The sequence below is a fragment of the Oncorhynchus keta genome, chromosome 20 (assembly GCF_023373465.1).
Source record: "Oncorhynchus keta strain PuntledgeMale-10-30-2019 chromosome 20, Oket_V2, whole genome shotgun sequence".
Classification (NCBI taxonomy): Eukaryota; Metazoa; Chordata; class Actinopteri; order Salmoniformes; family Salmonidae; genus Oncorhynchus; species Oncorhynchus keta.
Window position 1 is genome coordinate 39710560 of NC_068440.1, and position 26183 is coordinate 39736742.

Consider the following 26183-nt stretch of genomic DNA (forward strand, 5'->3'; position numbering starts at 1 on the left):
AACTAGAACAGTACTAGTTCCTCCAGACAGTATAGCCCACAGAGTAAATGAAAATACTAGTTCCTCCAGACAGTGTAGCCCACAGAGAGTGACTAGAACAGTACTAGTTCCTCCAGACAGTATAGCCCACAGACAGTAACTAGAACAGTACTAGTTCCCCCAGACAGTATAGCCCACAGAGAGTAACTAGCTAGTACTAGTTCCTACAGACAGTATAGCCCACAGACAGTAACTAGAACAGTACTAGTTCCTCCAGACAGTATAGCCTGCAGACAGTAACTACAACCGTACTAGTTCATCCAGACAGTATAGCCCACAGAGTAACTAGAACAGTACTAGTTCCCCCAGACAGTACAGCCCACAGAGAGTAACTAGAACAGTACTAGTTCATCCAGACAGTATAGCCCACAGAGAGTAACTACAACAGTACTAGTTCCCCCAGACAGTATAGCCCACAGAGAGTAACTACAACAGTACTAGTTCCTCCAGACAGTATAGCCCACAGAGAGTAACTACAACAGTACTAGTTCCTACAGACAGTATAGCCCACAGAGAGTAACTAGAACAGTACTAGTTCATCCAGACAGTATAGCCCACAAAGAGTAACTACAACAGTACTAGTTTATCCAGACAGTATAGCCCACAGACAGTAACTAGAACAGTACTAGTTCCTCCAGACAGTATAGCCCACAGAGAGCAACTAGAACAGTACTAGTTCCTACAGACAGTATAGCCCACAGACAGTAACTAGAACAGTACTAGTTCCCCCAGACAGTATAGCCCACAGACAGTAACTACAACAGTACTAGTTCATCCAGACAGTATAGCCCACAGAGTAAATGAAAATACTAGTTCTTCCCAAAATGTACCTAAATTACTTTTAGCACGTAACTACCCACCTCTGTAACCAATGAACAGTACTGGTGTGTAATTGACTGAGCCTGTAAAGAGACCTTTGAATAACTCTTGATGGATTATAAGACCACTCTTACAAAGTATGCACTGATTGCAGTCATAGTAGTACCAAACCCTTTTGTTATTCTGTAGCTAGGTAATATTCTGCCTTCTCTCCTTGTTTGTTATTCCAACAATCAATATATTGACATCTACCAAGAACAACAATGTCTTTGCAATAGATTGAAAAAGAACAAAATGCAGAAACTCAACATAGTTATAGCTAGGCTACAGTCTACAGTTATAACTAGGCTGCGGTCGACAGGGTTGCAGCCAGGCTGCGGGTCGACAGGGTTGCAGCCAGGCTGCGGGTCGACAGGGTTGCAGCCAGGCTGCGGGTCGACAGGGTTGCAGCCAGGCTGCGGGTCGACAGGGTTGCAGCCAGGCTGCGGGTCGACAGGGTTGCAGCCAGGCTGCGGGTCGACAGGGTTGCAGCCAGGCTGCGGGTCGACAGGGTTGCAGCCAGGCTGCGGGTCGACAGGGTTGCAGCCAGGCTGCGGGTCGACAGGGTTGCAGCCAGGCTGCGGGTCGACAGGGTTGCAGCCAGGCTGCGGGTCGACAGGGTTGCAGCCAGGCTGCCGGTCGACAGGGTTGCAGCCAGGCTGCCGGTCGACAGGGTTGCAGCCAGGCTGCCGGTCGGCTTCAGAAAATGTCCTTCCTCTCATACATCCATTCTCACAGCCCACAGTTAAACGTTTATTACATATTTTTACTCTAAAAATTGTTGTTTCATTCTGACCTTTCCAAATAATTGGGGTGATAAACTAAATTGGCTGCTGCTGAAAAATGAAGCCTAAATTGTGTTTATAATTAATTAGTTAGAAGAACGTCTGCATCCCAAACGGCACTTCTTCTCCATTTACCTTCCATTTCATTATGTAAACGTGGCAGTGGGCACACAAGATCTATCTTCTTCAGCCTATTAATTGTTTCTGTTATCTGCAGTGTGTGTGTCTGTGCGTGCGTGTGTGTCTGTGCGTGCGTGTGTGTCTGTGCGTGCGTGTGTGTCTGTGCGTGCGTGTGTGTCTGTGCGTGTGTGTCTGTGCGTGTGTCTGTGTCTGTGCGTGTGTGTCTGTGTCTGTGCGTGTGTGTCTGTGTCTGTGCGTGTGTGCGTGTGTGTGTCTGTGTGTCTGTGTGTGTCTGTGTGTCTGTGCGTGTGTCTGTGTGTGTCTGTGTGTGTCTGTGTGTGTCTGTGCGTGTCTGTGCGTGTGTCTGTGCGTGTGTCTGTCTGTGTCTGTCTGTGTCTGTGCGTGTGTCTGTGCGTGTGTCTGTGTGTCTGTGCGTGTGTGTCTGTGCGTGTGTGTGCGTGTCTGTGTCTGTCTGTGTGTGTCTGTCTGTGTCTGTGTCGTCTGTGTCTGTGTCTGTGTGTGTCTGTGTCTGTGTGTGTCTGTGCGTGTGTGTGTGTGTGTGCGTGTGTCTGTGCGTGCGTGTGTCTGTGCGTGCGTGTGTCTGTGCGTGCGTGCGTGTGTGTGTGTGTCTGTGCGTGCGTGTGTCTGTGCGTGCGTGTGTCTGTGCGTGCGTGTGTCTGTGCGTGCGTGTGTCTGTGCGTGCGTGTGTGCGTGCGTGCGTGTGTCTGTGCGTGCGTGTGTCTGTGCGTGCGTGTGTCTGTGCGTGCGTGTGTCTGTGCGTGCGTGTGTCTGTGCGTGCGTGCGTGTGTGTGTGCGTGCGTCTGTGCGTGTGTGCGTCTGTGCGTGTGTGCGTGTGTGCGTGTGTGCGTGTGTGCGTGTGTGCGTGTGTGCGTGCGTGCGTCTGTGCGTGCGTCTGTGCGTGTGTCTGTGCGTGTGTCTGTGTGTGTGTGCGTGCGTGTGTCTGTGCGTGCGTGTCTGTGTGTCTGTGCGTGCGTCTGTGCGTAACATTTACCGTTCCAGCTCTGGGTAATTTCAGCCTGATAATTGCTTCTGATAACAACAAGTGAAACTCTTTCTGTTCATGTTTTTTGGTTATTTTCCCAAACTAACAAGCTAATCAATGGGGAGGTGTTTAACGCAAACTTTATTTATACTCATTGATTTTTTAAAAAAGGAACGTTGTGCAGAATATTGCCAGAAGGACCAAAATAACACTGTTTTAACCCAACATTTGTTTCTGATTTCTCTGAAAAGTAACAGAGAATTTGTTGGGTCCGGATTTAGATTCTATCTGTAAGTCCGGTGACAAAGTCAGAATACCTTGATCAATGCACCAGACTGTGGGCCATCACCAATCAATACAAGTTTCCCTGCAATGTTGTTGTTGCTTTTAAAAAAAAGTTTTACAAGGCTAGTCAGTTAATAAGAACAAATTATTATTTACAATGACAGCCTCCCAGGGAACAGTGGGTCAACTGTCTTGTTCAGGGCCAGAATTATAGATTTTTACATTGTCAGCTCAGGGATTTGATCCTGCAACCTTCTGGCTACTGGCCTAACACTCTAACCACTAGGCTACCTGTCTCCAGACAGAAGGAAAACACAATGTCCTTCCCTATAATTCTGACAATACTGACCATTATCCCAGCGGTATGGGGTAAGCCAGATTGTGTCTCAGGTCCCAATAGGAAGGAAGGAGTTATAGATGCGGTAAAGGGTGTTGATGGAATGCAGACCACGGGGGATAGAATGAGGACTGGTAAACTGAAATTGGTAAAGAGGTCAATGGAAGGCCGACCGTTGAGGATAAAAGAAAGATGGCGGATTGGCATTCAACAAATCTGATCTAACTAAAGTGGATATTTGTCAAATCCGTCATGATTGATGTATTGTAACAGGCACATAATGTGGTTAATAAAGTCTGGATTCGTGTAAATATCTGGCTGTTTTCACTGCATTACATTTAGAAGTTGACACTTTTTTTCATGTTTAGAATAAGTTACTGCTAAATGCTAACTCCTGTTTGTATAAACTGGTAGCATAGCTAGCGTACAAAGCTCAGTGGTTGATAGTCATAGTCGTTTTTTAACTGTTATGCAGTTAATTGGTGATGATGACTTGGACACGTATTGGGGTTGACATCCATACAAGCATTACAGATGTCAGATCTTAACTCGATCATTCTTTTGCTGCAGAGAAATTTCCTGATTCTTCAGGAAAATTCAAATGAGCCTTGTGAGGTGTTAAACAGTTGTAGTTATCTTTTTCTCAATGCGAAGGCAGTCGAGTCATTGTTATCTAAAATAATGTTCTCTCTCACTCCCTGAAATGTTAGGCCCACGTCCTATTACTGCATCATTCAAATGTACAAAAATTTAACTGAAATCCAGCCGTGCAGATCAACAACCATTGTTTTATATAGCTTAATAACACACGATAGATATTCAATAGGCTTCACTAGTGTATCCTCATGGAACCCTGCTACACATCTGAAATATGGACAGTCCAGGGTTATGTTTACTCCGGGTCTTGATAACAAATTACCATACCGGACACTTTTGGATAACATAAATAGGACAGTAATAAAATAGGTCAGTAGGCTGCACCATTCATACAATGTGTTGTGTAGATTTCCTGTGGAAAACGAACACACACTTTATATCTATTGTCAAATAGATAAATGGCTGTTAGTCTGTTCACTCCATGGCCAAAAGTATGTGGGTCCAGACCACTGTGGCTGATACAGTGAATAGACCATCAGGCCCTGGGTCTAGAACACTGTGGCTGATACTGTGAATAGACCATCAGGCCCTGGGTCTAGAACACTGTGGTTGATACTGTGAATAGACCATCAGGCCCTGGGTCTAGAACACTGGCTGATACTATGACTAGACCATCAGGCCCTGGGTCTAGAACACTGTGGCTGATACTATGACTAGACCATCAGGCCCTGGTTCTAGAACACTGTGGCTGATACTATGACTAGACCATCAGGCCCTGGTTCTAGAACACTGTGGCTGATACTATGACTAGACCATCAGGCCCTGGGTCTAGAACACTGTGGCTGATACTATGACTAGACCATCAGGCCCTGGTTCTAGAACACTGGCTGATACTATGACTAGACCATCAGGCCCTGGTTCTAGAACACTGGCTGATACTATGACTAGACCATCAGGCCCTGGTTCTAGAACACTGTGGCTGATACTATGACTAGACCATCAGGCCCTGGTTCTAGAACACTGTGGCTGATACTATGACTAGACCATCAGGCCCTGGGTCTAGAACACTGTGGCTGATACTGTGAATAGACCATCAGGCCCTGGTTCTAGAACACTGGCTGATACTATGACTAGACCATCAGGCCCTGGTTCTAGAACACTGTGGCTGATACTATGACGAGACCATCAGGCCCTGGTTCTAGAACACTGTGGCTGATACTATGACTAGACCATCAGGCCCTGGTTCTAGAACACTGGCTGATACTATGACTAGACCATCAGGCCCTGGGTCTAGAACACTGGCTGATACTATGACTAGACCATCAGGCCCTGGTTCTAGAACACTGTGGCTGATACTATGACGAGACCATCAGGCCCTGGGTCTAGAACACTGTGGCTGATACTATGACTAGACCATCAGGCCCTGGGTCTAGAACACTGTGGCTGATACTATGACGAGACCATCAGGCCCTGGGTCTAGAACACTGTGGCTGATACTGTGAATAGACCATCAGGCCCTGGTTCTAGAACACTGGCTGATACTATGACTAGATCATCAGGCCCTGGTTCTAGAACACTGTGGCTGATACTATGACGAGACCATCAGGCCCTGGTTCTAGAACACTGTGGCTGATACTATGACTAGACCATCAGACCCTGGTTCTAGAACACTGTGGCTGATACTATGACTAGACCATCAGGCCCTGGTTCTAGAACACTGTGGCTGATACTATGACTAGACCATCAGGCCTAGGTTCTAGAACACTGTGGCTGATACTATGACGAGACCATCAGGCCCTGGGTCGAGAACACTGTGGCTGATACTATGACTAGACCATCAGGCCCTGGTTCTAGAACACTGTGGCTGATACTATGACTAGACCATCAGGCCCTGGGTCGAGAACACTGGCTGATACTATGACTAGACCATCAGGCCCTGGTTCTAGAACACTGTGGCTGATATTGTGACTAGACCATCAGGCCCTGGGTCGAGAACACTGTGGCTGATACTGTGACTAGACCATCAGGCCCTGGTTCTAGAACACTGTGGCTGATACTATGACGAGACCATCAGGCCCTGGTTCTAGAACACTGTGGCTGATACTATGACTAGACCATCAGGCCCTGGGTTGAGAACACTGGCTGATACTATGACTAGACCATCAGGCCCTGGTTCTAGAACACTGTGGCTGATACTGTGACTAGACCATCAGGCCCTGGGTCGAGAACACTATGGCTGATACTATGACTAGACCATCAGGCCCTGGTTCTAGAACACTGTGGCTGATACTATGACGAGACCATCAGGCCCTGGTTCTAGAACATTGTGGCTGATACTATGACTAGACCATCAGGCCCTGGTTCTAGAACACTGTGGCTGATATTATGACTAGACCATCAGGCCCTGGTTCTAGAACACTGTGGCTGATACTATGACTAGACCATCAGGCCCTGGTTCTAGAACACTGTGGCTGATACTATGACTAGACCATCAGGCCCTGGTTCTAGAACACTGTGGCTGATACTATGACTAGACCATCAGGCCCTGGTTCTAGAACACTGTGGCTGATACTATGACTAGACCATCAGGCCCTGGTTCTAGAACACTGTGGCTGATACTATGACTAGACCATCAGGCCCTGGTTCTAGAACACTGTGGCTGATACTATGACTAGACCATCAGGCCCTGGTTCTAGAACACTGGCTGATACTATGACTAGACCATCAGGCCCTGGTTCTAGAACACTGGCTGATACTATGACTAGACCATCAGGCCCTGGTTCTAGAACACTGTGGCTGATACTATGACTAGACCATCAGGCCCTGGTTCTAGAACACTGTGGCTGATACTATGACTAGACCATCAGGCCCTGGTTCTAGAACACTGTGGCTGATACTATGACTAGACCATCAGGCCCTGGGTCTAGAACACTGTGGCTGATACTGTGACTAGACCATCAGGCCCTGGGTCTAGAACACTGTGGCTGATACTGTGACTAGACCATCAGGCCCTGGGTCTAGAACACTGGCTGATACTATGACGAGACCATCAGGCCCTGGGTCTAGAACACTGTGGCTGATACTAGGACTAGACCATCAGGCCCTGGTTCTAGAACACTGTGGCTGATATTATGACTAGACCATCAGGCCCTGGTTCTAGAACACTGTGGCTGATACTATGACTAGACCATCAGGCCTAGGTTCTAGAACACTGTGGCTGATACTATGACGAGACCATCAGGCCCTGGGTCTAGAACACTGTGGCTGATACTATGACTAGACCATCAGGCCCTGGTTCTAGAACACTGTGGCTGATACTATGACTAGACCATCAGGCCCTGGTTCTAGAACACTGTGGCTGATACTATGACTAGACCATCAGGCCCTGGTTCTAGAACACTGTGGCTGATACTATGACTAGACCATCAGGCCCTGGTTCTAGAACACTGTGGCTGATACTATGACTAGACCATCAGGCCCTGGTTCTAGAACACTGTGGCTGATACTATGACTAGACCATCAGGCCCTGGTTCTAGAACACTGTGGCTGATACTATGACTAGACCATCAGGCCCTGGTTCTAGAACACTGTGGCTGATACTATGACTAGACCATCAGGCCCTGGTTCTAGAACACTGTGGCTGATACTATGACTAGACCATCAGGCCCTGGTTCTAGAACACTGTGGCTGATACTATGACTAGACCATCAGGCCCTGGTTCTAGAACACTGTGGCTGATACTATGACTAGACCATCAGGCCCTGGTTCTAGAACACTGGCTGATACTATGACTAGACCATCAGGCCCTGGTTCTAGAACACTGTGGCTGATACTATGACTAGACCATCAGGCCCTGGGTTGAGAACACTGGCTGATACTATGACTAGACCATCAGGCCCTGGTTCTAGAACACTGTGGCTGATACTGTGACTAGACCATCAGGCCCTGGGTCGAGAACACTGTGGCTGATACTATGACTAGACCATCAGGCCCTGGTTCTAGAACACTGTGGCTGATACTATGACGAGACCATCAGGCCCTGGTTCTAGAACACTGTGGCTGATACTATGACTAGACCATCAGGCCCTGGTTCTAGAACACTGTGGCTGATATTATGACTAGACCATCAGGCCCTGGTTCTAGAACACTGTGGCTGATACTATGACTAGACCATCAGGCCTAGGTTCTAGAACACTGTGGCTGATACTATGACTAGACCATCAGGCCCTGGTTCTAGAACACTGGCTGATACTATGACTAGACCATCAGGCCCTGGTTCTAGAACACTGTGGCTGATACTATGACTAGACCATCAGGCCCTGGGTCTAGAACACTGGCTGATACTATGACTAGACCATCAGGCCCTGGTTCTAGAACACTGTGGCTGATACTGTGACTAGATCATCAGGCCCTGGATCTAGAACACTGTGGCTGATACTATGACTAGACCATCAGGCCCTGGATCTAGAACACTGTGGCTGATACTATGACGAGACCATCAGGCCCTGGGTCTAGAACACTGGCTGATACTATGACTAGACCATCAGGCCCTGGTTCTAGAACACTGTGGCTGATACTATGACTAGACCATCAGGCCCTGGTTCTAGAACACTGTGGCTGATACTGTGACTAGACCATCAGGCCCTGGGTCTAGAACACTGGCTGATACTATGACTAGACCATCAGGCCCTGGTTCTAGAACACTGTGGCTGATACTATGACTAGACCATCAGGCCCTGGGTCTAGAACACTGTGGCTGATACTATGACTAGACCATCAGGCCCTGGTTCTAGAACACTGGCTGATACTATGACTAGACCATCAGGCCCTGGTTCTAGAACACTGTGGCTGATACTATGACGAGACCATCAGGCCCTGGTTCTAGAACACTGTGGCTGATACTATGACGAGACCATCAGGCCCTGGGTCTAGAACACTGTGGCTGATACTATGACTAGACCATCAGGCCCTGGTTCTAGAACACTGGCTGATACTATGACTAGACCATCAGGCCCTGGTTCTAGAACACTGTGGCTGATACTATGACTAGACCATCAGGCCCTGGTTCTAGAACACTGTGGCTGATACTATGACTAGACCATCAGGCCCTGGTTCTAGAACACTGGCTGATACTATGACTAGACCATCAGGCCCTGGTTCTAGAACACTGGCTGATACTATGACTAGACCATCAGGCCCTGGGTCGAGAACACTGGCTGATACTATGACTAGACCATCAGGCCCTGGTTCTAGAACACTGGCTGATACTATGACTAGACCATCAGGCCCTGGGTCGAGAACACTGGCTGATACTATGACTAGACCATCAGGCCCTGGTTCTAGAACACTGGCTGATACTATGACGAGACCATCAGGCCCTGGGGTCAGACTACTGTGGCTGATACTGTGACTAGACCATCAGGCCCTGGGTCGAGAACACTGGCTGATACTGTGACTAGACCATCAGGCCCTGGGTCGAGAACACTGGCTGATACTGTGACTAGACCATCAGGCCCTGGGTCGAGAACACTGGCTGATACTGTGACTAGATCAACAGGCCCTGGTTCTAGAACACTGGCTGATACTGTGACTAGACCATCAGGCCCTGGGTCGAGAACACTGGCTGATACTGTGACTAGACCATCAGGCCCTGGGTCTAGAACACTGGCTGATACTGTGACTAGACCATCAGGCCCTGGGTCTAGAACACTGTGGCTGATACTATGACTAGACCATCAGGCCCTGGGTCTAGAACACTGTGGCTGATACTATGACTAGACCATCAGGCCCTGGGTCTAGAACACTGTGGCTGATACTGTGAATAGACCATCAGGCCCTGGGTCTAGAACACTGTGGCTGATACTGTGACTAGACCATCAGGCCCTGGTTCTAGAACACTGGCTGATACTATGACGAGACCATCAGGCCCTGGGTCTAGAACACTGGCTGATACTATGACTAGACCATCAGGCCCTGGTTCTAGAACACTGGCTGATACTATGACTAGACCATCAGGCCCTGGTTCTAGAACACTGGCTGATACTATGACTAGACCATCAGGCCCTGGGTCTAGAACACTGGCTGATACTATGACGAGACCATCAGGCCCTGGGTCTAGAACACTGGCTGATACTATGACGAGACCATCAGGCCCTGGTTCTAGAACACTGGCTGATACTATGACGAGACCATCAGGCCCTGGTTCTAGAACACTGGCTGATACTATGACGAGACCATCAGGCCCTGGTTCTAGAACACTGGCTGATACTATGACTAGACCATCAGGCCCTGGTTCTAGAACACTGGCTGATACTATGACGAGACCATCAGGCCCTGGTTCTAGAACACTGGCTGATACTATGACGAGACCATCAGGCCCTGGGTCTAGAACACTGGCTGATACTGTGACTAGACCATCAGGCCCTGGGTCGAGAACACTGGCTGATACTGTGACTAGACCATCAGGCCCTGGGTCGAGAACACTGGCTGATACTGTGACTAGACCATCAGGCCCTGGGTCGAGAACACTGGCTGATACTGTGACTAGATCAACAGGCCCTGGTTCTAGAACACTGGCTGATACTGTGACTAGACCATCAGGCCCTGGGTCTAGAACACTGGCTGATACTGTGACTAGACCATCAGGCCCTGGGTCTAGAACACTGGCTGATACTGTGACGAGACCATCAGGCCCTGGGTCTAGAACACTGTGGCTGATACTATGACGAGACCATCAGGCCCTGGTTCTAGAACACTGGCTGATACTATGACTAGACCATCAGGCCCTGGTTCTAGAACACTGGCTGATACTATGACTAGACCATCAGGCCCTGGTTCTAGAACACTGGCTGATACTATGACTAGACCATCAGGCCCTGGTTCTAGAACACTGGCTGATACTATGACTAGACCATCAGGCCCTGGTTCTAGAACACTGGCTGATACTATGACTAGACCATCAGGCCCTGGTTCTAGAACACTGGCTGATACTATGACTAGACCATCAGGCCCTGGTTCTAGAACACTGGCTGATACTATGACTAGACCATCAGACCCTGGTTCTAGAACACTGGCTGATACTATGACTAGACCATCAGGCCCTGGTTCTAGAACACTGGCTGATACTATGACTAGACCATCAGGCCCTGGTTCTAGAACACTGGCTGATACTATGACTAGACCATCAGGCCCTGGTTCTAGAACACTGGCTGATACTATGACTAGACCATCAGGCCCTGGTTCTAGAACACTGGCTGATACTGTGACTAGACCATCAGGCCCTGGTTCTAGAACACTGGCTGATACTATGACTAGACCATCAGGCCCTGGTTCTAGAACACTGGCTGATACTATGACGAGACCATCAGGCCCTGGGGTCAGACTACTGTGGCTGATACTATGACTAGACCATCAGGCCCTGGGTCTAGAACACTGGCTGATACTGTGAATAGACCATCAGGCCCTGGTTCTAGAACACTGTGGCTGATACTATGACTAGACCATCAGGCCCTGGGCTCAGACTACTGTGGCTGATCAGTAATCATGGTTGCTGTGAGTAAACTTCTAATCACTGACTTTTCTCGTCACTACCCTCCTGACTCCTGTGTCACACTGTATCTTGAAAGACTTTGGTTGCAAGCACAATTCAGGCGGAGAGGAAGAGGCTAATCTAGAGCGCTCACTCTCACCAAAATAAATCCAGAATAAACCCAAAGCATTTTTATGGGCTTAATATGCAGACCTAAGCTTGTCGCCTGCCTTCCTGCTGCAAGACTATGTCGAAGATAAATGCACAACGCAGAGGATGAGAAGACTGGAATTAACGATCGATGGAAATGGTTGTTTTTTTTTAGTTCAAAATCTGTTTAGAATCTTATAATAAGAATGTTCAGTCCTAAACTCATAGCTGCAGGGGCTATGTTTTCATTGGTCTGAGTCTGAAATAGGATACTTGTTATTTGGCCATTGGCCCAGTTTTATTGCAAGGAATTCTAATTGGCCAACCACAGGCTAGGGAGGGGTTATAAACTACATCCTGTCCCTTTGTTCTGTGGAGAGAATCACTGAGGACAGGGGAGCGTGGACATCTACCATCCACCTCCCTGCATGATTTGTTATCTTTGAATAAACCTATTTTCCTCCCCCTGATTTGCTATGGAGTCTGTGTTACTGAATAATATTTTTTAATTTAAACTTTAACTAGGTAAGTCAGTTAAGAACAAATTCTTGTTTACAATGACAGCCTAGTGGGGAACAGTGGATTAACTGCCTTGTTTAGGGGTAAAACGACAGATTGTTACCTTGTCAGCTTGGGGATTCGATCCAGAAACCTTTACGGTTAATGGCCCAACGCTCTAACCACCAGGCTACCTGCTGGTTACTAGTCCAACACTCTAACCACTAGACTACCTGCTGGTTACTAGTCCAACACTCTAACCACTAACTAACTACCTGCCACACCAACAACACTGCCTTTGGGACAACTCCTATGTTTTGGTGGAGACATCATTATATACAGATCTCTGACTAAGTTAACACCGACATAATATTTGGGGGATTGGTAGAGGTGACCAATAATGGCTGCAGTAGAGATCAGGGGCCTCATTTATAAACGTTGCGTAGGCACAAGAAGGCATACGCCACTTTCTAAGCAAACTTTGGGATTTATAATTTTTTTTTAAAAACTTGATGGGAGAATGTGAGAAACTGTGCCTCCGATGGCTCGAGAAACGCTTTGAACTTGATACCAGTGTGTAAAATAAATCGAAATATAACCTCTCACACATTATATATGAACGCTTGATTTAAGATAATAAATACAAAAGAACCCCTCAAATATGTTGTACAGATCAACCGGGAATCATATTTAATTGGATCTGTAATTATTAAACAATACTTGTATGTTATGAAATGTAATTCTCATAAATTATAAGGTAAACAGTAAGACAAATTACGTTTAAACTGAGGACATTTAAACTGATGCCGTTTTCGATGCCTCAGTCAGGAAGATAAAATTGCATAGTTTCATATACTGTTTATCACATGTTCGTTGTGAAGAACTGTCAATGTGATAATGGCCCTGTCATTGTCAGTTACAATCAGAATCAGGGTAATTACCACACCTGAAAGTGTTACGCAATCGGGTAGCTTTGACAATCAAATGGGTGGGTATAAAAAGGCATGCAATTACAATGTGTTGTGACGCACAATGGCTGCTTTGGCTCTGTTGGAAGATTGGTCGAATGGAAGAATTTAGAGAGAACACATTTTCAGAGACTGGCAAGATTTACTGGACAATTCTGATGAGTGACTTATGAGCCGGTTCTGATTACCAAGAGCTATTCTCTTGGATCTCTGTGCTGTAGTTGGCCCAGCTTTGCAGATAAGCACCCGCGGAAACCAAGCCGTGCCTGTCCCACTTCAAGTCCTGACAACCCTTGGATTTCTGGCAACTGGCACTTTTCAAAGGGAATTGTCTGACAGGTCGAGGATCTCTCAGCCAACCGCTAGCCGCGTTATGCTAGACGTGTTAGGAGTTATAATTGGATTGACGCACCTCTACACGGTGGGTGAACAGGCAAATAAAGAAAATGAAATTTGCAGCAATGTCCTGGTTTCCCCAAATGTAATCGGGGCTAATGACTGCACTCATGTTGCTATAAGGGCACCGAGTGAAAATTTATTTTCTTTCATTAATCGAAAGGGTTATCATTCCATTAATGTCCAAATCGTATGTGATGCGGACATGCTACTGACTAGTGTCGTGGCCCATGACTCATTCATATGGAAAAACGGCTGCGAGGGGCACAGACTTGAGGCCGGAGCTGTGCGTGATGGCTGGCTTAATAGGTACGGATGAGCAATGTAGAAATTATAAATCAATTGCAATTTCTCTACGGCTGTGGCTAACCCATTCACTAACCTTACAGGCAACAGTGGATATCCCCTCAAGCGGTGGCTGCTCACCCCTTTCACCAATCCACAGAGCACAGAGGAGAGGAACTGCAATGTGCGCCATTGCCAGATATGTTGTGGAGCGCACCACCAGGCTTCTGAAGGGCAGATGACGCTGATTCCTCAGGCGGGAAACCTTTTACGCTGGAGAGTTGTGACGCACGAGGTGTAGTGGAGACGGCTGGGCGCAAAAGGAGATGATTGTGGACTACAGGAAGAAAAGTACAGAGCACGCCCCCATTCTCATCGACGGGGCTGTAGTGGAGTAGGTTGAGAGCTTCAAGTTCCTTGGCGTCCACATCACCAACAAACTAGAATGGTCCAAACACACCAAGACAGTCGTGAAGAGGGCACGACAACACCTTTTCACCCTCAGGAGACTGAAAAGATTTGGCATGGGTCCTCATATCCTCAAAAGGTTCTACAGCTGCAACATCACTGCTTGGTACAGCAACTGCTCGGCCTCCGACCGCAAGGCACTGCAGAGGGTAGTGAGTACCTCCCAGTACATCACTAGGGCTAAGATGCCTGCCATCCAGGACCTCTATACCAGGCAGTGTCAGAGGAAGGCCCTTAAAATTGTCAAAGACCCCAGCCATCCCAGTCAAAGATTGTTCTCTCTGCTACCGCATGGCAAGCAGTACTGGAGCGCCAAGTCTAGGACCAAAAGGCTTCTCAACAGTTTTTACCCCCAAGCCATAACACTCCTGAACAGGTAACCAATGGTTAACCTGGACTATTTGCATTGTGTGCCCCCCTCCACCCCTCTTTTACACTACTGATACTCTCTGTTCATCATATATGCATAGTCACTTTAACTATACATTCATGTACCTATTTTCTCCATTAGCCGGACTAACCAGTGCCCTCGCACATTGACTCTGTACCAGTACCAACTGTATATAGCTTCATTACTGTTGTTTTCAGTGTTCTTTTTTCTTTTGTATTTCTTTACTTACACACTCAGCTCCTGCTCCGCTGCAGCACCACCGACCCCTGCTGGAACACTCAGCTCCTGCTCCGCTGCAGCACCACCGACCCCTGCTGGAACACTCAGCTCCTGCTCCGCTGCAGCACCACCGACCCCTGCTGGAACACTCAGCTCCTGCTCCACTGCAGCACCACCGACCCCTGCTGGAACACTCAGCTCCTGCTCCGCTGCAGCACCACCGACCCCTGCTGGAACACTCAGCTCCTGCTCCGCTGCAGCACCACCGACCCCTGCTGGAACACTCAGCTCCTGCTCCGCTGCAGCACCACCGACCCCTGCTGGAACACTCAGCGACTAAAAACAATAGAAAATGTCACAATTGTTTGTGTAAATAAATGTTTAAACACAACTTGAATGCATTTGGTTTACTCTTTTCAAACAAGAGAATAAACTAATTACATACCTGGATCATCCGGAGCGTCTTGCATGTCCGTTTACCCCTCCACCTCCGTCACTACTCCACTCAGGAGGCAAGTCGCTCATCAAGGGGGTTGAGCTCCGGTCTCCCCTTCACCCGCTCAGTGGCACAAACACTTTGTCTGTGTAAGGCTATGCTCCTTTTGACCTCCACTTTTATGTCGGACCACTTTTTTTTTTTTTTTCTGAGAGGGTCCGACCTGAGCCAGCAGCATTCACAGCGTCTGCCACATAACGCCTTTCTGTCACACTGTCCACCAAACAATATCCTTTTTTTCACAGCGTCCGCCACATAACGCCTTTCTGTCACACTGTCCACCAAACAATATCCTTTTTTCACAGCGTCCGCCACATAACGCCTTTCTGTCACACTGTCCACCAAACAATATCCTTTTTCACAGCGTCCGCCACATAACGCCTTTCTGTCACACTGTCCACCAAACCATATCCTTTTTCACAGCGTCCGCCACATAACGCCTTTCTGTCACACTGTCCACCAAACCATATCCTTTTTTCACAGCGTCCGCCACATAACGCCTTTCTGTCACACTGTCCACCAAACAATATCCTTTTTTCACAGCGTCCGCCACATAACGCCTTTCTGTCACACTGTCCACCAAACAATATCCTTTTTCACAGCGTCCGCCACATAACGCCTTTCTGTCACACTGTCCACCAAACCATATCCTTTTTTTTTTTCACAGCGTCCGCCACATAATGCCTTTCTGTCACACTGTCCACCAAACAATATCCTTTTTTCACAGCGTCCGCCACATAATGCCTTTCTGTCACACTGTCCACCAAACCATATCCTTTTTCACAGCGTCCGCCACATAACGCCTTTCTGTCACACTGTCCACCAAACCATATCCTTTTTCACAGCGTCCGCCACATAACGCCTTTCTGTCACACTGTCCACCAAACCATATCCTTTTTTCACAGCGTCCGCCACATAACGCCTTTCTGTCACACTGTCCACCAAACCATATCCTTTTTCACAGCGTCCGCCACATAACGCCTTTCTGTCACACTGTCCACCAAACAATATCCTTTTTCACAGCGTCCGCCACATAACGCCTTTCTGTCACACTGTCCACCAAACCATATCCTTTTTCACAGCGTCCGCCACATAACGCCTTTCTGTCACACTGTCCACCAAACCATATCCTTTTTTCACAGCGTCCGCCACATAACGCCTTTCTGTCACACTGTCCACCAAACAATATCCTTTTTTCACAGCGTCCGCCACATAACTCCTTTCTGTCACACTGTCCACCAAACAATATCCTTTTTTTCACAGCGTCCGCCACATAACTCCTTTCTGTCACACTGTCCACCAAACAATATCCTTTTTCACAGCGTCCGCCACATAACGCCTTTCTGTCACACTGTCCACCAAACAATATCCTTTTTCACAGCGTCCGCCACATAACGCCTTTCTGTCACACTGTCCACCAAACAATATCCTTTTTTTTCACAGCGTCCGCCACATAACGCCTTTCTGTCACACTGTCCACCAAACCATATCCTTTTTCACAGCGTCCGCCACATAACGCCTTTCTGTCACACTGTCCACCAAACAATATCCTTTTTCACAGCGTCCGCCACATAACGCCTTTCTGTCACACTGTCCACCAAACAATATCCTTTTTCACAGCGTCCGCCACATAACGCCTTTCTGTCACACTGTCCACCAAACAATATCCTTTTTCACAGCGTCCGCCACATAACGCCTTTCTGTCACACTGTCCACCAAACAATATCCTTTTTTCACAGCGTCTGCCACATAACGCCTTTCTGTCACACTGTCCACCAAACAATATCCTTTTTTCATGCTTCAACCTCCCAGTAAGAACTTCCATTTCACACTAGGATGAAATGTATTTTTTTTTAAATGTTTTAAACTTTCTGTTCAGGATTTGCCGTCATTGTCGTCATGCAGTCAGTATGGATGAATATTAATTGGGAGCGTTTCACTGACTATTATTAGGCAACTATGGGTGTTAAAAGGGTGGGACGAGACGCTCGCTGCGTTGCCACTGTGTTATAAATCGGAATATTTTTGTGCGTTAGCACTTTCTGCCTTTCGTCCATATGCCACCTTTTGACGTGAATCCTCTGCTCAGTTTTATAAATGAGACCCCAGCAGTGCAGGTGAATTTTGCACATATGGATTGTTTAACGAGAAATCCGCTTTCGATAATCTAGTGCCATCGATGGTTGCAATAAGCTCCTTGTTAATTGATTACATTCCGATAAGGCTGCATCCTGTAGGCTACCCGTTAGCCTATCAATTGTCACATAATAAAAGGTGTGACACCCCATAATGGGCTACAGGTTTGTGTTTCGCTGGCTGAGTTGATTAGGCCGACTGTGTGGATGCTTGCCCAGTGTGGATGCTTGCCCAGTGTGGATGCTTGCCCACGTTTTATAGTTAGGCTATGTATCATTTGCAGAAGTGGGTAGTTACTGAAATTAAGTACTTCAGTAAAAGTGCTGTTACTTATCTAGATTGTCATTTACTCCAGTAAAAGTATCCCTCCATACATCTCATGGTAAACTGAAACAGCAAAACAAAAAAGGACAACAATTTACGGCAAATTATTTGAAAATAATGTATTAAGCCTGCCAGCACTATCTTGCAGATGTCTTCCAGCACAGGTAGTCTGCAACTTCGTGGGTGACTGTTGTTGATGTGTGGTTCACGCCCGGGTATGGGCGAGGGGACGGTCTAAAGTTATACTGTTGCACCAGCACCATCTTGTCCTCCGGCACAGATAGTCTGCAACATAGACTGAAATCAAACAAGGTCTGTACACTGTACTGTTTCAATTACGGCCAATCAAAGGTGACTTAATATCTATCAAAGTGCTCAACTTCATAAAAAGGTTAAATAGTAGACGAGACATTGGAATAATAATGTAAATGTCATATCATTTGAAGTACATGTGAATGTGAACAAAAGGTTTACACCAAGTGTGATGTTAAATTCCTGGTAAATTATCCTAACCTGCCACGAAAAGTCATTTTTTTATTTTTACAAAAGCTGTATCCCTTCTAGACGACACCGTATTTACCCTCCAGCCTCGTCCTCTTCTTAACCTCTCCTTTCCACTCTGAAGGGAATTTCCTTTTCTTCCCTGGTCCTTTCTCCTCCTCCTTGGTCGTGCCACTACAAGCTGTAGATAAAAAGACCCAAACAGCTTAGTGAGATGATGCACTGACTGTATGACAGATCTGCTTATACAGGCCTTGTTATGAAAACAGAATGCCATTTAGACACACACACACACACACACACACACACACACACACACACACACACACACACACACACACACACACACACACAAGCAATGCGTGGGAGGATGCTGTGGTGGACTGACCTGTTGATCTAGCTACATGGTTGACACTGCAGCTAGCTAGCTTTGCCAGTTGATCTGTTCATTCGTTATGCCATAAGGTGGCTAGTTAGCCAACAAACGGATCATACAGGGAGCAAAAACAGGAGATTAGGCCATTTGATCTGCACTCGCCCTTAAAACACAATTTCAACAGCAGAATTATCTCTTAGGAATACTTATCTTACTGTATATATAATATTACAAAAGCAAAAGGTAATTAAAATGCAACTTACCTCTGATTGTGTCTGGCAAAGAACCCAAGAACAAAAATATTGTCAGGAGTGAAGACATGTGCTTAACTTCAAGAGACAAGGTGAAGATACAGGGTTTGTCGGACCACTCTGAGAGCCAATGGACTTAAGAGATTTAATGTCAAGCTCCTTTGAATACATTTCATTGGTCAAGGGGTTGAGAAACATACATACAGACATAAAGGGGAACCAACCATTCATGTAAAACATAAATGTGGCGGTAGGTTTTCATCCATTCCAACAGCGATGATGTAACAATGTAAATCACTGAAGTGATTTCGTAAAATGTAACAGAGTCAAAAGTATGTCACAGCGAGGTAGGCCAGTAGCCCAGTGGGTCGAGTGTTGGACCAGTAACCCGAAAGGTTGCAAGATTGAATCCCCAAGCTGACAAGGTAAAAATCTCTTGTTCTGCCCCCTGAATAAGGTAGTTAATAAGAACCAACTGTTCCTAGGCTGTCATTGTAAAAAACAATATCTTCTTAACTACATTAATAAAAAAATATATATACTTCTTTAGAAATTACTTGAGTAACTAGAACAGTACTAGTTCCCCCAGACAATAACTAGAACAGTACTAGTTCCTCCAGACTGTAACTAGTATCTTTGAACAGTACTACTTCTCACTAGTTCCTCTGGACATTCAAAGAGCCAGATTCTAACCCATGCTGGCATCTGCCTGCTGTGATCAGCGTCACACGGAGACTACCATAAAATTTGTTCTGCTTATTGTTTACCTTCAACATATAATAAAACGATTGATCTAAAAAAACTGAGTGCATCTACCCCCCTACAAATATTTTCAATTTATTATCATCCACATAAGAATTCATACGAGACTGTAGCCTGTACGTACATGTCTTACATAGGCTACTTCAACAGATGCCCAATGGGCCTGCAGTCTAATTTATTGTATAGCCTACAAACACCGCTTCCAGCTGCCCCCTGGTGGAGATTCTAAATATTATTCTTTTTATTTGATTTATTTCACCTTTATTTAACCAGGTGAGGCCAGTTGAGAACAAGTTCTCATTTACAACTGCGACCTGGCCAAGATAAAGCAAAGCAGTGCGACACAAACAACAACACAGAGTTACACATGGGATAAACAAACATACAGTCAATAACACAATAGAAAAATATGTATACAGTGTGTGCAAATGAAGTAAGAAGGTAAGGCAATAAATAGGCCATAGTGGCAAAGTAATTACAATTTAGCAGATTAATACTGGAGTGATACACGTGCAGATGAGGATTTGCAAGTTGAAATACTGGTTTGCAAAAGAGCAGAAAAAAACAAATGTGGTTGGTTGGATGGGCTATTTACAGATGGGCTGGTTACAGCTGCAGCGATTGGTAAGCTACTCTGACAGCTGATGCTTAAAGTTATTGAGGGAGATATAAGTCTCCAAATTCAGTGATTTTACCAACTGGAGCGCGTGCTACGGGTGGGTGTTGCTATGGTGACCAGTGAGCTGAGATAAGGCGGAGCTTTACATAGCAAAGACTTATAGATGACCTAGAGCCAGTGGGTTTGGCGACAAATATGTAGTGAGGGCCAGCCAACGAGAGCATACAGGTCGCAGTGGTGGGTAGTATTTGGGGCTTTAGTGACAAAACGGATGGTACTGTGATAGACTGCATCAAATTGGCTGAGTAGAGTGTTGGAGGCCATTTTGTAAATGACATCGCCGAAGTCAAGGATCGGTAGGATAGTCAGTTTTACTAGGGTATGTTTGGCAGCATGAGTGAAGGAGGCTTTGTTGCAAAATAGGAAGCCAATTCTAGATTTCATTTTGGATTGGAGATGCTTAATATAAGTCTGGAAGGAGAGTTTACAGTCTAGCCAGACACCTAAGTATTTACAGTTGTCCACATATTCAGAACTGTCCAGAGTAGTGATGCTAGACGGGCGGGCAGGTGCAGGCAGCGATCGGTTGAAGAGCATGCATTTAGTTTTACTAGCATATAAGAGCAGTTGGATGCCGGGGAAGGAGTATTGTATGGCATTGAAGCTCGTTTGGAGGTTAGTTAACACAGTGTCCAAGGAGGGGCCAGAGGTATACAGAATGGTGTCTTCTGCGTAGAGGTGGATCAGAGACTCACCAGCAGCAAGAGCGACATCATTGATGTATATCACTCACTCACTCACTCACTCACTCACTCACTCACTCACTCACACACTCTCTCTCTCTCACTCTCTCACTCTCTCACACACACACACACACACACACACACACACACACACACACACACACACACACACACACACACACACACACACACACACACACACTCCAAACAGCGAGGCAGGAGCTACATCCTAAAGAATTGAGGGGGACTGGGGAGCAATCACATTCAGCTGGAGACTTTTTAGTGCTCTCTCTCATGCTTTCCTCCTGCCTGTTCTCCTCCATAAACCCTCCTGGAAGATTCATCTCAAAGTCAAATAGAATAACTGCAGTCATTAAGGGCTGTATGGTGGAACATGGACCAGATAGGGGGACACCAGGGATAACCAGCCATGCTTGAAATGATTGGAAATATGGTACACTCAGACTACAGACCACAAATAGGATTTTGACCAATAATTGTTACGCTATCTTAACACTTACCCCAAGGGTTGGTTTGTCCACTAAGTGGTATACTGTCTAACCGTTACCCTAAGGGGTGGTTTGTCCACTAAGTGGTATACTGTCTAACCGTTACCCTAAGTGTTGGTTTGTCCACTAAGTGGTATACTGTCTTAACACTTACCCCAAGGGTTGGTTTGTCCACTAACTGTTATACTGTCTTAACCGTTACCCTAAGGGTTGGTTTGTCCACTAAGTGGTATACTGTCTAACCGTTACCCTAAGTGTTGGTTTGTCCACTAAGTGGTATACTATATACCACACACACACACACACACACACACACACACACACACACACACACACACACACACACACACACACACACACACACACACACACACACACACACACACACACAGAGAGAGAGAGAGAGTATTGTATACCTAACCATGTGGGGACACACAATTCAGTCCCATGAAAATCCTATTGTCCCTAAACCTTACCTTAACACCTAAACCTAACCCTAGCTCCTAACCCTAAACCTAATCCTAGCTCCTAACCCTAAACCTAACCCTATCTCCTAACCCTAAACCTAATCCTAGCTCCTAACCCTAAACCTAGCTCCTAACCCTAACCCTATCTCCTAACCCTAAACCTAATCCTAGCTCCTAACCCTAAACCTAATCCTAGCTCCTAACCCTAAACCTAACCCTAGCTCCTAAACCTAATCCTAGCTCCTAACCCTAAACCTAATCCTAGCTCCTAACCCTAAAACTATCCCTCGCTCCTAATTCTAAACCTAACACCAATTTTAACCTTAAACCTAAACCCACAAGAATTCCAGTTGGTCCCCAGTCGGTCCATTTTTTTCCTCTGTTTACTATTCTTTACTATTCCGATGGACTGCCTATAGAATCAAATCAAATCAAATCAAATTTATTTATATAGCCCTTCGTACATCAGCTGATATCTCAAAGTGCTGTACAGAAACCCAGCCTAAAACCCCAAACAGCAAACAATGCAGGTGTAAAAGCACGGTGGCTAGGAAAAACTCCCTAGAAAGGCCAAAACCTAGGAAGAAACCTAGAGAGGAACCGGGCTATGTGGGGTGGCCAGTCCTCTTCTGGCTGTGCCGGGTACAGATTATAACAGAACATGACCAAGATGTTCAAATGTTCATAAATGACCAGCATGGTCGAATAATAATAAGGCAGAACAGTTGAAACTGGAGCAGCAGCACAGTCAGGTGGACTGGGGACAGCAAGGAGCCATCATGTCAGCTAGTCCTGGGGCACGGTCCTAGGGCTCAGGTCCTCCGAGAGAGAGAAAGAAAGAGAGAATTAGAGAGAGCATATGTGGGGTGGCCAGTCCTCATCTGGCTGTGCCGGGTGGAGATTATAACAGAACGTGGCCAAGATGTTCAAATGTTCATAAATGACCAGCATGGTTGAATAATATAGAACATCATCAGCATCTAGTTAGCATATGGAACATCATCAGCATCTAGTTAGCATATGGAACATCATCAGCATCTAGTTAGCCTATGGAACATCATCAGCATCTAGTTAGCATCATCAGCATCTAGTTAGCATCATCAGCATCTAGGTAGCATCATCAGCATCTAGTTAGCATATGGAACATCATTAGCATCTAGTTAGCATATGGAACATCATCAGCATCTAGTTAGCATCATCAGCATCTAGTTAGCATCATCAGCATCTAGTTAGCATATGGAACATCATCAGCATCTAGTTAGCATCATCAGCATCTAGTTAGCATATGGAACATCATCAGCATCTAGTTAGCATCATCAGCATCTAGTTAGCATATGGAACATCATCAGCATCTAGTTAGCATATGGAACATCATCAGCATCTAGTTAGCCTATGGAACATCATCAGCATCTAGTTAGCATCATCAGCATCTAGGTAGCATCATCAGCATCTAGTTAGCATATGGAGCATCATCAGCATCTAGTTAGCATATGGAACATCATCAGCATCTAGTTAGCATATGGAACATCATCAGCATATAGTTAGCATATGGAACATCATCAGCATCTAGTTAGCATATGGAACATCATCAGCATCTAGTTAGCATATGGAACATCATCAGCATCTAGTTAGCATATGGAACATCATCAGCATCTAGTTAGCATCTAGGTAGCATCATCCGCATCTAGTTAGCATATGGAACATGATCAGCCTCTAGTTAGCATATGGAACATCATCAGCATCTGGTTAGCATATGGAACATCATTAGCATCTGGTTAGCATATGGAACATCATCAGCATCTAGTTAGCATATGGAACATCATCAGCATCTAGTTAGCATATGGAACATCATCAGCATCTAGTTAGCATATGGAACATCATCAGCATCTAGTTAGCATCATAAGCATCTAGTTAGCATATGGAGCATCTAGTTAGCATATGGAACATCATCAGCATCTAGTTAGCATATGGAACATCATCAGCATCTAGTTAGCATATGGAACATCATCAGCATCTAGTTAGCATATGGAACATCATCAGCATCTAGTTAGCATATGGAACATCATCAGCATCTAGTTAGCATATGGAACATCATCAGCATCTAGTTAGCATCATCAGCATCTAGTTAGCATATGGAACATCATCAGCATCTAGTTAGCATATGGAACATCATCAGCATCTAGTTAGCATATGGAACATCATCAGCATCTAGTTAGCATATGGAACATCATCAGCATCTAGTTAGCATATGGAACATCATCAGCATCTAGTTAGCATATGGAACATCATCAGCATCTAGTTAGCATCATCAGCATCTAGTTAGCATATGGAACATCATCAGCATCTAGTTAGCATATGGAACATCATCAGCATCTAGTTAGCATATGGAACATCATCAGCATCTAGTTAGCATATGGAACATCATCAGCATCTGGTTAGCATATGGAACATCATCAGCATCTAGTTAGCATATGGAACATCATCAGCATCTAGTTAGCATCATCAGCATCTAGTTAGCATATGGAACATCATCAGCATCTAGTTAGCCTATGGAACATCATCAGCATCTAGTTAGCATCATCAGCATCTAGTTAACATCATCAGCATCTAGTTAGCATATGGAACATCATCAGCATCTAGTTAGCATATGGAACATCATCAGCATCTAGTTAGCCTATGGAACATCATCAGCATCTAGTTAGCATCATCAGAATCTAGTTAACATCATCAGCATCTAGTTAGCATATGGAACATCATCAGCATATAGTTAGCATCATCAGCATCTAGTTAGCATATGGAACATCATCAGCATCTAGTTAGCATATGGAACATCATCAGCATCTAGTTAGCATATGGAACATCATCAGCATCTAGTTAGCATATGGAACATCATCAGCATCTAGTTAGCCTATGGAACATCATCAGCATCTAGTTAGCATATGGAACATCATCAGCATCTAGTTAGCATCATCAGCATCTAGTTAGCATATGGAACATCATCAGCATCTGGTTAGCATATGGAACATCATCAGCATCTAGTTAGCATCATCAGCATCTAGGTAGCATCATCAGCATCTAGTTAGCATCATCAGCATCTAGTTAGCATATGGAACATCATCAGCATCTAGTTAGCATATGGAACATCATCAGCATCTAGTTAGCCTATGGAACATCATCAGCATCTAGTTAGCATATGGAACATCATCAGCATCTAGTTAGCATATGGAACATCATCAGCATCTAGTTAGCATCATCAGCATCTAGGTAGCATCATCAGCATCTAGTTAGCATATGGAACATCATCAGCATCTAGTTAGCATCATCAGCATCTAGTTAGCATATGGAACATCATCAGCATATAGTTAGCATCATCAGCATCTAGTTAGCATATGGAACATCATCAGCATCTAGTTAGCATATGGAACATCATCAGCATCTAGTTAGCATATGGAACATCATCAGCATCTAGTTAGCATCTAGGTAGCATCATCCGCATCTAGTTAGCATATGGAACATGATCAGCATCTAGTTAGCATATGGAACATCATCAGCATCTGGTTAGCATATGGAACATCATTAGCATCTGGTTAGCATATGGAACATCATCAGCATCTAGTTAGCATATGGAACATCATCAGCATCTAGTTAGCATATGGAACATCATCAGCATCTAGTTAGCATATGGAACATCATCAGCATCTAGTTAGCATCATAAGCATCTAGTTAGCATATGGAGCATCTAGTTAGCATATGGAACATCATCAGCATCTAGTTAGCATATGGAACATCATCAGCATCTAGTTAGCATATGGAACATCATCAGCATCTAGTTAGCATATGGAACATCATCAGCATCTAGTTAGCATATGGAACATCATCAGCATCTAGTTAGCATATGGAACATCATCAGCATCTAGTTAGCATATGGAACATCATCAGCATCTAGTTAGCATATGGAACATCATCAGCATCTAGTTAGCATCATCAGCATCTAGTTAGCATATGGAACATCATCAGCATCTAGTTAGCATCATCAGCATCTAGTTAGCATATGGAACATCATCAGCATCTA

At 45.5% G+C, this 26183-nt stretch overlaps 1 long non-coding RNA gene across 1 annotated transcript; it reads right to left on the bottom strand.

The window, feature by feature from the left end:
- Positions 1-18038: 18038 nt before the first annotated feature.
- LOC127910127 (uncharacterized) lies at positions 18039-18936 on the bottom strand. Its single transcript, XR_008073986.1, has 3 exons — positions 18773-18936; positions 18464-18565; positions 18039-18168 (listed from the first exon to the last, which is right to left on the bottom strand). It is a non-coding gene; the product is annotated as an uncharacterized LOC127910127 (long non-coding RNA).
- Positions 18937-26183: the final 7247 nt, after the last annotated feature.